The 12,869-nt window shown below is 47.4% G+C and overlaps 1 protein-coding gene across 4 annotated transcripts in view; it reads right to left on the bottom strand.

Annotated features, from left to right (window-relative positions):
* CUL1 (cullin 1) overlaps positions 1–9,301 on the bottom strand; it is a 119,726-nt gene extending 110,425 nt beyond the window's left edge. For 2 of the 4 annotated variants that reach the window (XM_060108246.1, XM_060108244.1), the window contains exon 1: positions 8,696–8,856. The gene's annotated coding sequence lies outside the window, so the exon portion shown is untranslated. Of the gene's footprint in view, positions 1–8,695; positions 8,857–8,965; positions 9,083–9,174 lie in introns of those variants that run through there. The other 2 variants (XM_060108245.1, XM_060108247.1) reach the window with 2 other exon arrangements.
* Positions 9,302–12,869: the final 3,568 nt, after the last annotated feature.

Genomic DNA, 12,869 nt, shown 5'->3' with positions numbered 1-12,869 from the left:
AGGGCATTTTGAAGGAGGAACTAGTACTACTCGGTAGTCACTAAATATGGAACATCACAGTCTCAGAGAGAAGGCTCGAAACAGAGAAGCTGGATGTGGCTTGGGGAGCAAATGAGATCAGCGTGGGGATGTTGTGATGGTGGGGAGGGCAGGTGGGCCACGGAGAAGCCCTGTGGGCAGGTAGAGAGGCCACTGGGGCTCAGCTGGGAGGCAACCAGCTACCAGCGAGAACTGTCAGAACCGCTCCGGCCAAAACAGAACTGAAAAACCCCACAGCAAAGTGGACTAGAACAGAGAATCAGGTCCCAGAGGTACTTCCTGCACATCCATTTAGAGAAGAAGACATAACCAGAAGAGCAAAGTATTCTCCACAGAAGCTAAGGACAAGAGATGACTCAAGGAAAAAGGATGAGAACCTGGTCCAGAAGCTTGGAAAACACTACACGTTACATCCCCTCCTTAAAGGGGCCAAAACGCTCTAGAGAACAGACCTGGTTACACTTTCCAAACATATCACGCGAACGGTGTTCACACTCTGGAAATCACTGAGCCCGAGACATGCAGGGGAACCCATTTAAAATAACAGGAAAGAATCTAACAGAACCTGAACGAGGAGAAGCCAAGTCTGAGTTTCAATGGACTGAAGTGCTTTGAAAACTCTGGCAGTTTAGACTTTAAAAATTTTGAAACATCTCTGTAGTTAATGCTACCAACCAGCATTTCCCAGGTTTAAAAAGTACTTTCAACATATGACACCTCCAAGAAAACGTGAACCATGTGTGCTTTGATCCTGCTGTTGGTCCTCAGCAGTGAGGATGGATTAATGCCAGTCCATGTGCTTAAAAAAATTCCTTAGAGACTTCCTGTGATAGCATTTAGGATTTATATTTAGACCAGGAATAAACTGAAGCAGGAACCATTTCTAGACAACTACACGTCTAACTCCGTACTCATGAGGATCCCGATCTCCGTGGCACTTCCCACACTGCTCCCCCAGAACACGGGTGTTTCCAGATGCTCATCAACGCTCCACTGAAGAGGGAAGAAGCGAACGCAGCCGTTTACTCCAGACCACGCCTCTACTGCATGGCATGCCATTTTTCACATTTCTGATTCTAAAATCAGTATGTGCTCTACAAAACAAAACATACTCTTTAACGTGGTAGTAGGGTTTTCTTCCCCCAAAGGCTATTATTAAACTAAGGGTACACGTTGCATACATACACAAGTACATACGCACACATATCCTGTAAGATACACATTCTCTGTAAAATAGATGTCTCCCTATAAGACCCTCAATGCACACTAACATATTAAAAGCCCCTCAATATGCAACCTAGCATTTCCTAAATGTATCTAGTCACAGATCTTCCCTTCCACTCCAATATCTTACATGTCACAGAACACAGGTGGGCAAATACTGCTCTAGGCAAATCAAAAACTACTGAAAATGCAGGGAGTGGTAAAGTTGAGCTCCTTTATTATAAAAATAAGAGTGACTAAACAAAGCTTCATAATGTCAAGTGATGAAAGGCATGACAGGCTTCACCATAAATGCCCCAGTTAAACTGCAGACATTCAGAAACAAAACACACAACATCCTGCACAGGACAAAGGCACCAACACACAGGACACTTGCAAAGGTACCACTGAGGAGTAAGGGCGGCAAAAGTGCTCGTCAGGCCAAGCGTCTTCAGCACTCCTAAGCCCTCCCTTCTGACTTCTGGGTCCCCTGTGGGTAGACATTAATCACCCTCTGGTTTCAGGAGTCTCTATCTGACGACTGACTAGTGAACCACTCCTGCACCGAGTGTCCAAGGCTACCTTCACCCTGGGAAGTGAAGGAAAGACTTCTGTCCAAAATGAGGCATTTATTTGCAAGAAGCAGAAAGCTGAGGGGGAACAGCTCCAAAGCCGCCCAAGTGGATTCAGCCCCGTCTCTGGCACATTCTATGTGCTGAGGAATAGTGGTTATTACCACAGGCAAGATGATTCTGTAAGACTGGAGAAGTCAGAAGAAATCACTCTTGGACTTTTTTCTTCTCCACCCTCCCCCAAGCTGAAGTCCCCTAGTTCCCAAAGACAAACTCAGGGCTCGGGGAGGGGAAAGGCCTCCAGCCCTCATGCCTGGGCCTCCAGCTGGGACTGAAGTCTGCAGTCTCCTGTTTCTCAGCCTCATCCACGATTTCAAGCCTTTCCTTCCAGTCTGACCAGAGCAGGCCTCCCTCCCCACTGCAGGAAGGGGGCTCTGAGCTCCCTGGCTTTTTTCCCACGTCCTGACTTCTGGAAGCTGCCCAGGCACACTTAACTATGTTAACTAATAGGGGACACGTTCTGTGCACCTGTTTGCTCAGATGGCCGAAAGTATCCCTAATTTGTGTCATTTAGAATACGTTTCTTAAATCAATAGTAACATTTCAATGTTCCAGGCTACAGCACAAAATGTGTCAAAAGAATTTATTTTTTCTAATTTTTAGCAAATTTACATTCTGAGGCATAATGTCGACAGGTTTAAACTTCCATCTACTATTGCTAGGAGTTGTAAAGTTAGCAAAAAAGGACAGGAAGTTCACAGCATCTCTAAGAAAAGGAAACTTCCACACTGAAGACAATTCACTAGTACATAATCCACTGCTGTAATTCAACAAAATAACAAAACATAAATGAGGTTCATGAGATGAAGACAGTTTCATGGAGGGTGTGAAACTGGCAGGGACCTAAAGCAGCTGAAGGATTAAGATGGGGGAATGGGAAGATGAGCTGCAAGGAGAACCTGAGGGCTGAGAGTCAGATATTTACCCTACGTGTCAACACACCTGGCAAGGGACCTGCAAATAAAGCAAACACCAGAGTGATTCCAGCACTGAACTGAGTGAGCAGAAACATCTTGTTCGGAAGCAGGCTCACTGCTTCTATTGTCTTTTGTCTTCATAAGCTAACCCACTGCATTATAAATACATGTGTGCTATAGAAAGTTGGACGAAAAAATAAAAACCAAAAGAATAAACTAAAAATAACCCATAATTCCACTATTCAGAGATAACCACTAAAAACATTTTGGCTTATTATCCTTTAAAAAATGTACATACACACTAAAAAGAAAAATTTAAGCATTACATATACTGTTTCACAGCATGTTTTTGTCTCACTGAATACAGAATTACAGAAATGCAAAGATTTATCTAAAAATGCTGAGATCATAAGCCTTAACAGCAAAACCTGAAAACAAATGCTCAATAAGAAAGCATTAAATAACAGTCTACCCATGACAGAATATTAATCAATCATTTTTTATATTTTCTTAGACTAAATCCTTAAAGGTAGATTAGCTATTTCAAAGTGTATAAATACATATATATTTTTTTTACATAGTTCTCTCAGAAAAATCATTCTTTTTCAGGCAATGAATGAATGGACTCATTTCTCCACACCCTCACCAGAAGTGGCTTATTTTTCAATCTATGCCCAAGTTTTTAAAAACAGTATCTCACTGATTTACTTTTCTAAGAGTACTGCTAGTAAAGCTGAAATTTTTGTTTTGTTTCTTGATCCTTCTTTTAAAAATTACCAGTTTGCTCATTTTTCCCCCCACGGGGGAGGGGAGGTCTTCGTCTTTACCTTAGTTTTTATAAGCCCTCGTTTTATAGTAAGCAAAGTAAATTTACTTGTAAGTTACAATATTTTTTTCAGTTTGTCATTTGCTTTTTAATTCTGTGTATGGCATTTTAACCTGCAGAAGTTTAATTATTCTAAAGTAATGAAAAGAGCCTCCCTCTTTACAGTTCCTACTTTTGGTGTTATGCTGAGAGGGTTCCTCCATCCTGAGATCATTTGTATTATCTTTTGGTTCTTAAAAACTTCGGTGGGGGGGCTTCCCTGGTGGCGCAATGGTTAAGAATCCGCCTGCCAATGCAGGGGACATGGGTTAGAGCCCTGGTCCGGGAAGATCCCACATGCCGCGGAGCAACTAAGCCCGTGCGCCACAACTACTGAGCCTGCGCTCTAGAGCCCGCGAGCCACAACTACTGAGCCTGCGCGCCTAGAGCCTGTGCTCTGCAACAGAAGCCACAACAATGAGAAGCCCGTGCACCGCAACAAAGACCCAATACAGCCATAAGTAAGTAAGTAAGTAAATAAATAAATAAATAAAGATAAAAACTTGGGTGGGGGGGATATTTTAAAAACACACAAGTTCATCATCCTAAAATTACAACCATCTTTACTACTTTATAAATATTTTCACTAGTACATACACATTTTAAGCACACATTTCATACAATCTGTTTTCCAAAGTATTTTCTGACATAGGCCTTTTTAAAAAATCGTAGCTTGTTCGATATGAACAGTCTTAAATGGTTTCATAAATTGAAGGCCAGTGAATCACATCACACCAACTTAACAATAGCCCCAAAGTTCCAGAACTGTTCCTTTCTATCCCATCAGTGCCCAATTACTCCCCTTCAATGTCCCCCAGTTACTAAAAGACCAAGAAGAATAAGCTCATTCTTGGTAGGCAACCCAGTTCTGCATAATGAATTCGGCCCTAATTATCAGTGATAAGATACCAATCTTAAAGCATTTCAATTTTGCTCTCTTCTCCTCTTCCACCTTCATATAAACTAGACACTTTGGGAGCATCCGGTTAAAAGCTGGAGCCCTGGAGTCTCCCTGTCATGTTTTATTTAACCCAGGCCTCACCACTCACTAGACCTGATCTTAACCACCCAAAGCCTCAGCTGCTTCCTCGACGCCGTCAGAGGACTGAACAACAGCACCACACTCTGCGGGGCCTGATCAAGATTTTAAGTGGGTCGATGATCGTGAACAAAGTGTGCGTTACATGAGTTGCAGCAGGTAGCGCAATGGCACAGGGACACCTGCCCGTCACAAGGTCCCGGCCCTACAGGAGGTCTGTCTATTCCAAAGGAACCACAAGTCTAGTCCAAGGTTAACTGCTAGGACAGTGACCCAGGTGGGGCCTCACGGGACTGCAGGGAAGGCTCCCACCCCGGATGGAGCATCAGGACCTGAGAGGAGCCTTTCCAAAGCAGCAGGAGTCTGTCGGGTGACAGGAAGGGGACACAATACTCGAGACCGAGGGAGAGCATGAGGAAAGGGCAGCAAGGCCAATTCTGGGAACGGGCGCTGCAGTGATGGGGAAGCTGCCAGGAGACTCTGCTCACTTGATCCCAGAGTCCCAAGGGGAAACATTTAAATGACCACCAAGCCTAGGCTTCACAACCCTGCTTCTCAAACACGAATAAGATTACGCTTTATATAGGATGGTTCCTCAAATGTTGATAACGCTAGAAGCTATGGCATTCGCATGGAACCCAGACTTTGAGGGTCTGAAGAAAACTTGAGTCAATTAAAAACCATCTCACTTTATAAATGAGGAAACAGAGGCTCAGCAAAGTTAAGTTCAAACCAGATCCCATGTCTTCTCTCCCAAGCAACATCTTCTATACCTAAGCAAAAATACATGAATAAATTACACACACCTCTCTTTCAGAAGCTATATCCCTGTGAATAAAAAATTTTAAAGCCATCAAATATAATAATTCTGTTTATAGTGTGCATTATTAAATGGACACATTATAAACAAAGAGCTTAAATCTTTAGTAATAAACCTAAGGTTTTATTTAAATTTGGTTTATTCCTCATTTCATGTTCACTTCTCAGTTTTGAAAGGCAAACGAAAGAAGAGAATTTGTTGAGAAACTACCTGATATCCCTCCCCGCAAAGAAACAAACAAAAAAGCAAGGTAAACTCTTAATTGGTCCTTAAAAAATGGTACATTCTTTTCTCCAGGCATACCTGAAAGACAAGCTCAAAATTCAGCCAATGGTCCCCAAAAGACATTTTATTCCAGACTCAATTGCTGAGGTAGAAAGCTCATGGCCTTGGAACCTATGCAGGGCCGAAACAGAGAGGAATAAAACACAAACACACTCCTATGTTTTGGGGGGCCCTAATTTTCAACTTGAAGGATGGCAAGTAACTACTCCTCAATCTAAACCACATTCCTTTGACCTTTCCTTGCTGAAAGAAAGGCATACCACGCCTGCTGGGCAAACTGGGCGTGAACTTCTGATAAAAGGCCCTCAAGGACCCAAGAAAGGTCTCTCCTGTGAGAAAGGTCACTCGGGCTCTAGTACCACCACTGCGTTTGCATCATCTCTCCAACAGGGAAGAGCCTTAACTCACCAAATGATTTCACTTCAAAGGTAAGGCTGCAACATTTAACCTGAAGGGAAAGACCTCAATCTTGTTTAAACACACACACACACACACACACACACACACAAATTTTAGAAATCTGTACCCTAAAACTAGCTTTGAAACAACAAAAAAAGCAAATTAAAGTTTCACAACTTGTTTTCTTGGCACTTTCCTGGATTGCCACAGCTGAAGAAAACCTGGGCATTTTTTCTGTCAGGGCACTGTGTTAGTTCCTGGGGTGCTGTAATAACAATTATAATTAAGCTTGCATTCTTACGCAATGGAAGTTCAGTGACTGCTTCTGTAGCCAAAATCGGAGGTGGTCAAACACTCGGTGTAAGTTAGAATTATTCCAGATTTATTCACTCAAAAAACAACTGAGGTACCCATGACGAAGTTCTATGCTCTTTACTTTGGGGATGCAAAAATGCAGAAGGAATATCTCCTGCCTTCAAGCAATTCAGTCAGAAAAGTATGGGAAGTCAGGCTGCACTGGCAACCCAGGCTAAGTTAATCATCTCTAGAAGGCAATATTCAGCAACAGGCAAAGGAGTCGACGGAACTGTAATATCTAAGCAAACTGCAGAATCAGCCCAGGCATTCACTGGGCTGTTAGTTCCCCCGAGGTGGTGGGCGGTAGGAAAGGGGGTGTACCAGCAAGGACCTGAGCCAGTGGCCCTAAGATACAGAGGATACTACAAATCGGTGAGAAACCCTACTACTACAGCTAAAGGTGGTTTTTGTTTTTTGTAACAAGTTTTTAAAAGATGACTCCAATGACAAAAAAAGTTAAATATTTTTAGACAGTATTTCAGCCACCCCTCTCCAGCTTAATGAGCATTCTGTCTCAAAACCTCCAAAAATGGGCATAATAGAGTTAAAGCAAGCCAGTCTCCTGTTTGCATGCTTCGGAATTTGAAATGCGATGCAACTATTTCGACTTACCATGGAAAGCAACAAATAGAATGTTCAAGTAAATTTTTTTCTAATATCCAAGAACACTTTTAGATCAAGAAAACGTCATATCCAATTTTTTTAGACGAAATATTCCTGCTTTTAAAACAACATTCCCTATTTTGCTACACAACCCACAAACGCTCCAGGATTTCGGAAAATTGGGTAGACAGAGTGGCCACAAAATGAAGTGTTAACCTTACAACTGCACACGCTTTTGCAGCGTGTTAAGATATGCCGAGGTCCTAGAAGCTGGGGTCGTAAAGTAAAGTGAATTTAGTTCCCTTCTGTGACTCTGACGAGTGCATTTCCAAAACTGCGTGAGTGCATTTCCAAAACTGCGTGACTACTTCACTCCTAACTTGGACTGTTTTAATGCCCCTACGGGGAAGGGCAATTACACAGAGCAAATAAATACCTGAGTTAAGTTAACTGCAATTCCCCATTTGCACCCTCACCACTAACCCCAACTGCGAACTATGAGCAACAACAGGGATCCAATCGGAAAAGAGGATCCTATTTTTGGCAGAGAGCTCGTTAAAGGGAGAAAACCCCGAACTTTGGGGCATTAGTCTCAAGGAATGCTCACCAAGTGTTTCTCCCCGAACCAGCACTCGGCCTACAGCACACCCAGGCGGAAGCAGGGGTGCGCGGGGCGACCCCTGCACGCGGGCGGCGGCCGGCGCCCGGGTTACCTGCGGGGTCAGCGCGCGCTCCCGCCGGGCGCGGGGCCGGGGGCGCGCCGAGGCGGCGGAGCAGGCCGGGCCCGACTCGCGGGCGCTCGGCCGGCGCCGGGGCGGGGGGGCTCCGTCCCGTTCGGCCGCCGCACTCGCATCCCTGCGCGCCTCCCCGGCCCGCTCCCCCAAGAAAACAGGGCAAAGGGGCGACTATTACCCAATAATAGCGCCCCGCACAGTCGCAACAATGCGGGAGAGGAACCCGGGAGCCGCGGGCAGGGAACCGGAAAGCAGAGAGCCCGGCTCCGCGGCTCCTTCAGCGCGCGAGCCCAGTACTTTACTTGAGACAACGAGTCCGGGGCAAGCGACGCTCGGGGGAGAAGTGATCCCGAGGGGGCGAGGGAGAGAGGGCACGGGTCCGGGCGCCCCGCGGGGGTCGCCGCCCGAGAAGAGGCGAGGTTCGCACGCCCGGCCGCGGCCCGGGTCCGCGGCCCGAGTCCGGTTGCGCTGGGAAAGGGGCGGGCGCCATGAATCGGGCTTTTTCCCAGTGCGTAGTCCGGGCCTGGCCGCCCCGTGCCCGCGTCCGGGGCCGCGGCCCGGCCAGGCCCAAGCCGGCCGGGGTGACTCAGGGCCGGGCCGCGCGCGCTCCCCTCCCGCCCCCGGCGCCCTCCGCCCACGAGTCCCCCGGCCCAGCCGCCATTCCGCCCAGCCGCGGCTCGGCGGCTCAGGCCTCGCCCGGCGCCTGGGCTCGGCCGCCGCGGCCCCAGTCACTGCGACACCGCGGCTCCGGGCCGGGCCTGCGCCGCCGACTCTCCTCGGCCCCGGCGCCGTCGACACTCACCCGCATTTCCCGGGTGCCTAAATGGCTCCGGCGACGTCTCCACCTGGTCGCTGGGCCCGGCACCGGTTAAATCCCCGTCCCGCCAAGGTCTCGCCGCGTCCCTCAGCCGCCGGGGCTGCCCCGCCTGGAGCTGCGTGCGACACGGCTCCCGCCTCCTCCTCCTCCCTGCCCGCCCGCCGGCCCTCCTCCCGCCGCCGCCGCCGCCGCCTGCACCACGCAACCTCCGCCCTCTAGCCTTTCCTCCGCCGCTCCCCGCCCTCCCGGCCTCACCGGCTACGGCTCCCGTGGGGGAGAAGCTGGTGGGGGAGGGCCGGAACGCACCGCCATCGGCGTCCGGGGCGGGGGAACCGGGAAACCGTCGCCGCCATCTCCCCACCAGCCCGCGGCGCGGGAGGGGCCCGGAAACCTCCCGCCCGCCGCGGCCCCGGCCCCCGGTCCCCCAGCGCCACCGAGGACCCGCTCGCGGGGCTGCTCTCTACCTGTTCTCGGCCCCTGGCCCTGAACCCCGACGTCCTCCCCGGCCGGGCGCAGCGGATCCTCCTCCAGGTTTTACAGCCTCCCTCTCCTAGAGGCCGCCTCTAAGGACCCGGCTTCCCGCCACTTCGGGCCGAACGAGGAGGGGTCACCTTCTTAGGTCGGGGCAGCAGCCTGGGGAGAAACTGTCCCAAGACACCCCGGAGGAGGAGGTCTTACACACCCACTCCTGCCCCCCTCCTGCGCGCAGACACGTGCACCTGGTGGATCTGCCTCCCCGGCTGGGAGAATAACCAAAAGCCATATCCCGACCGGCTGATAAAGTCTGAGATGGGCGAGTGGCCCTGAAAAGCAGGTACAGACTAGAGATAAACGTGGCGTCCATTCCCGAGCCCCAGGACACCTGCGGGCCTCGGCGATCCGCACCTGAAAGCCCGAGCTCCTCGGCGCCTCTCTCCCTCTGTTTCTTTAAAATCAAACCAAAACTAGCTTCCCTCTTCAAACTCTTTAACCGACTCTTTTTCAGGCAAATGTTGACAAAGATTCCTTTTACCATTAATCTCTAAAGACAAATCAAGAATGGAACTGAAGATTTTACATATATGGATGGGATGAAGTGTGACTATAGAATAGGATTGTTTTCACGTGGGGTCTGGAGTAGTTCACCGCATTAAAGTGAAATTAACTCACAATTGGGTACTTGAAATACAAATTTTGGCAGCACAAATAGCCACCTGGCTTCCTAGGGTCGCACAGGTGAGAAGCATGGACTTGGAGGGGCTTCTGCTTTCATACCCGTGGTCCATGAACAAGCGTGGAAGGATTTCAGATTATCTGGGCAACAAACTTGATGAATGTTAACTTCCTGTTTTGCTCCAAACTAAAACATTAAGTATCACCTTGGGGTGGAAATCCTAGGCCCAGAGCAGAGGGCTACCCCCATAGTCCTCTCTTTCCTGAGGAATATGGGTTTCTCTTAGAGGAAATACCCCATTAGTAGATGTGGTTCCTCCTATTAAAAAGTGGTCTTCTGTCAGCATCTGTTAATTATCTTTAAAAATACGGCCTTTGTCTATACTTGTCACTGAAGTATGTGATCTCAGTCTGTGTGAGGATTTTTAAATTCTTGGTTTATACCCTATACTTCTAAATATTCAAAAGAAACTTGGATGCATTTAACTTTTTTGTGGGCACATGGTAAGGCTGAAGGTACAAAGGGAAGGCTTGTCCCTGCGGACAGTGCTTTCCGCTGTAGGTATATGGCTTCTCTTAGATCCTCACTTCTTCCCTGTGCTTTCCTCAGACAAGGTATCTCATCTCCAATTTCCCTTAATCTGCCCTCTCCCATCTCATCATTCAATATGGTCTCCTCGCCTGTGCTTCCCAGAGCTCATACATGAGCTGAGTGGGTCAACTTTCTCTTTACTGTTTTTTTCTTCCAACCTCTCTTTTTCCTTAACAGAAGGATTTAGTCCTTCTATACCATCCTCCCCACTTCTCATTACCTCAATTCCTTCTAGCCTTTGCTCTCCACTCATCTGCACTATTATTCTTAGCTCTTAGACTATGACATTGACTTTTTTAAAAAATTTATTTATTTATTTATTTATTTATTTACGGCTGTGTTGGGTCTTCATTGCTGCGCACAGGCTTTCTCTAGTTGCAGTGAGCGGGGGCTGCTCTTCATCGCAGTGCGCAGGCTTCTCATTGCGGTGGCTTCTCTTGTTGCGGAGCATGGGCTCTAGGCGCGTGGGCTTCAGTAGTTGTGGCACACGGGCTCAGTAGTTGTGGCTCATGGGCTCGAGAGTGCAGGCTCAGTAGTTGTGGCGCACGGGCTTAGTTGCTCCATGGCATGTGGGATCTTCCTGGGCCAGGGTTTGAACCCGTGTCCCCTGCAGTGGCAGGTGGATTCTTAACCACTGCGCCACCAGGGAAGTCCCCTAGGCCATTGACTTTTATGTCCACTTCACAACCAGTTGCATCTATATCACTTCTACTCTAGGCAGGTAAGCTTGCCTCCAACCTAATGAACCAAGGCCATCTATTCTCTTTCCACATCAAAACATTCTTCCTCCATCTTTCTCCCCCATCTCAGCAAAATTGATGTTGTCCCCCTTTCAGATGACCCAAAGTTTGGAGGGGTAATTAACTTGTTAGATGTTAGAATCAAAATTCAGAAAAAAAAAATCAACATAGTCTCAGACTAGAATATTAGGCCAAAACCAATGAAATAAAATAGAACTTTACAAGTCTAAAACAATATGATGAAGTTCAAAAAGCCCACATTTTAGATTTAGGTAGACCTTGGTTTATATTCAAACCACCATCTTTTTCTCTGGTTAAGCCAACTGTTGTATGGGCATTCAAATACCTACCTCATAAGGTTGTCGTGAAGGGTAATTCCTTTGTAATTCCAGCACACTTCCTCAAACAGCAAGTGTTAGTTCCCTTTCTTTCCTCATCTTCCATACAGTGGAAATCCAGTGACTGCCCTATTTAGCTGTTGGTAACACTGACATTTTCCAAGTCCTATGGGCCTGAAAACTCAAAATACTGACCCATGGACCTTGCATCTCAGAGCTAGTCACCGTCCTAGAGAACTCCTTTGTCTATTTTGGCTCAATCTGTGGGGGCATTCGATATCATCACACCCACTTTCCAAAGAAAAACCCAAGACTCAGAGATCCTAGGCAATTTGCTCCCAATCTCTCAGCTTGATTAGTGGTGTAACCTGATCCAGTGACTCCCAAGTCCGGGTACATCCACTCCTTTACTATGATGTCTTCCCACACCTGTGTTGTCCCTTTAACCTTCTGAATGGTTTTCCTGGTTCTCATCTCTGCTCTATCCTTCCAGCCTGTGTAAGTGACTGACCACCGATGGTTTTTCCAAACTGTTACCATCATCACTGAATCTTTGTCCTTTCAGACTTTTCAGTGTCTCCTCATTGTTTATAGGGTTCAAGCCAAACGCTGACCTGGCACCTAAGGTGGGCCATAATCTTGTCCTAACTTACTTTTCCAAATTTATCTCCAGCCATTTCCCAAAAGGAACTGTCAACTTCATCCCATCCTGCTAAGTCTACTGTTGGCCCACAAATACCAGCCTTGAATCACCATTTTTGAAGGCTTGCTTCTGTTTGTTCCCCGAACAAACAGAAATGGTCCCTCCTCCTTTCCTACATCTGCAAATCGTCCTCCCTTTTTCACATCCAGCTCACATCCACTTTCAGGAAGCCTACTTTGCACCTTCTACGCAGGCTTTGGTGATCTCTCCATGATTGCCAACCTCTCACATATGCCTTTAAACTACGTGGTCTGTGCCTTGGTCAGGCACTCTTTCCTGACATTCCCCAGGCCCCTCGGCATTAAGCCTGAAGGACACTGAAGAGGTTCAAAATTGTTCACTAATCAAATTTGAAAGGATACTGTGTCTCTTGACCAGCGCTATGAGCTATTGTTTCTAAGACCTGAGTAAGGAACTAGCTATCCAGTGCAAAGTTAATTCATTTAATGAGAGAGTTCCCAAACCTGTCTTTGCTTCAGAATCACCTGGGGATTTGAATACTGATTCCAGGGCCCATTCCAGGCCTACTGACTCAAAATTGGGTGGGAAGGGGAAGGGAGGAAATTTGAAACTGGCAGAGTTTATATCCTGGCTTTACTAAGTATTATCTGAGTAACTTTGAACAAGCTACTTA

This window comes from Mesoplodon densirostris, chromosome 9, assembly GCF_025265405.1.
Source record: "Mesoplodon densirostris isolate mMesDen1 chromosome 9, mMesDen1 primary haplotype, whole genome shotgun sequence".
Lineage (NCBI taxonomy): Eukaryota > Metazoa > Chordata > Mammalia > Artiodactyla > Ziphiidae > Mesoplodon > Mesoplodon densirostris.
The sequence above is the reverse complement of the archived record's forward strand: the minus strand, read 5'-3'. Positions and strand labels throughout refer to the sequence as shown.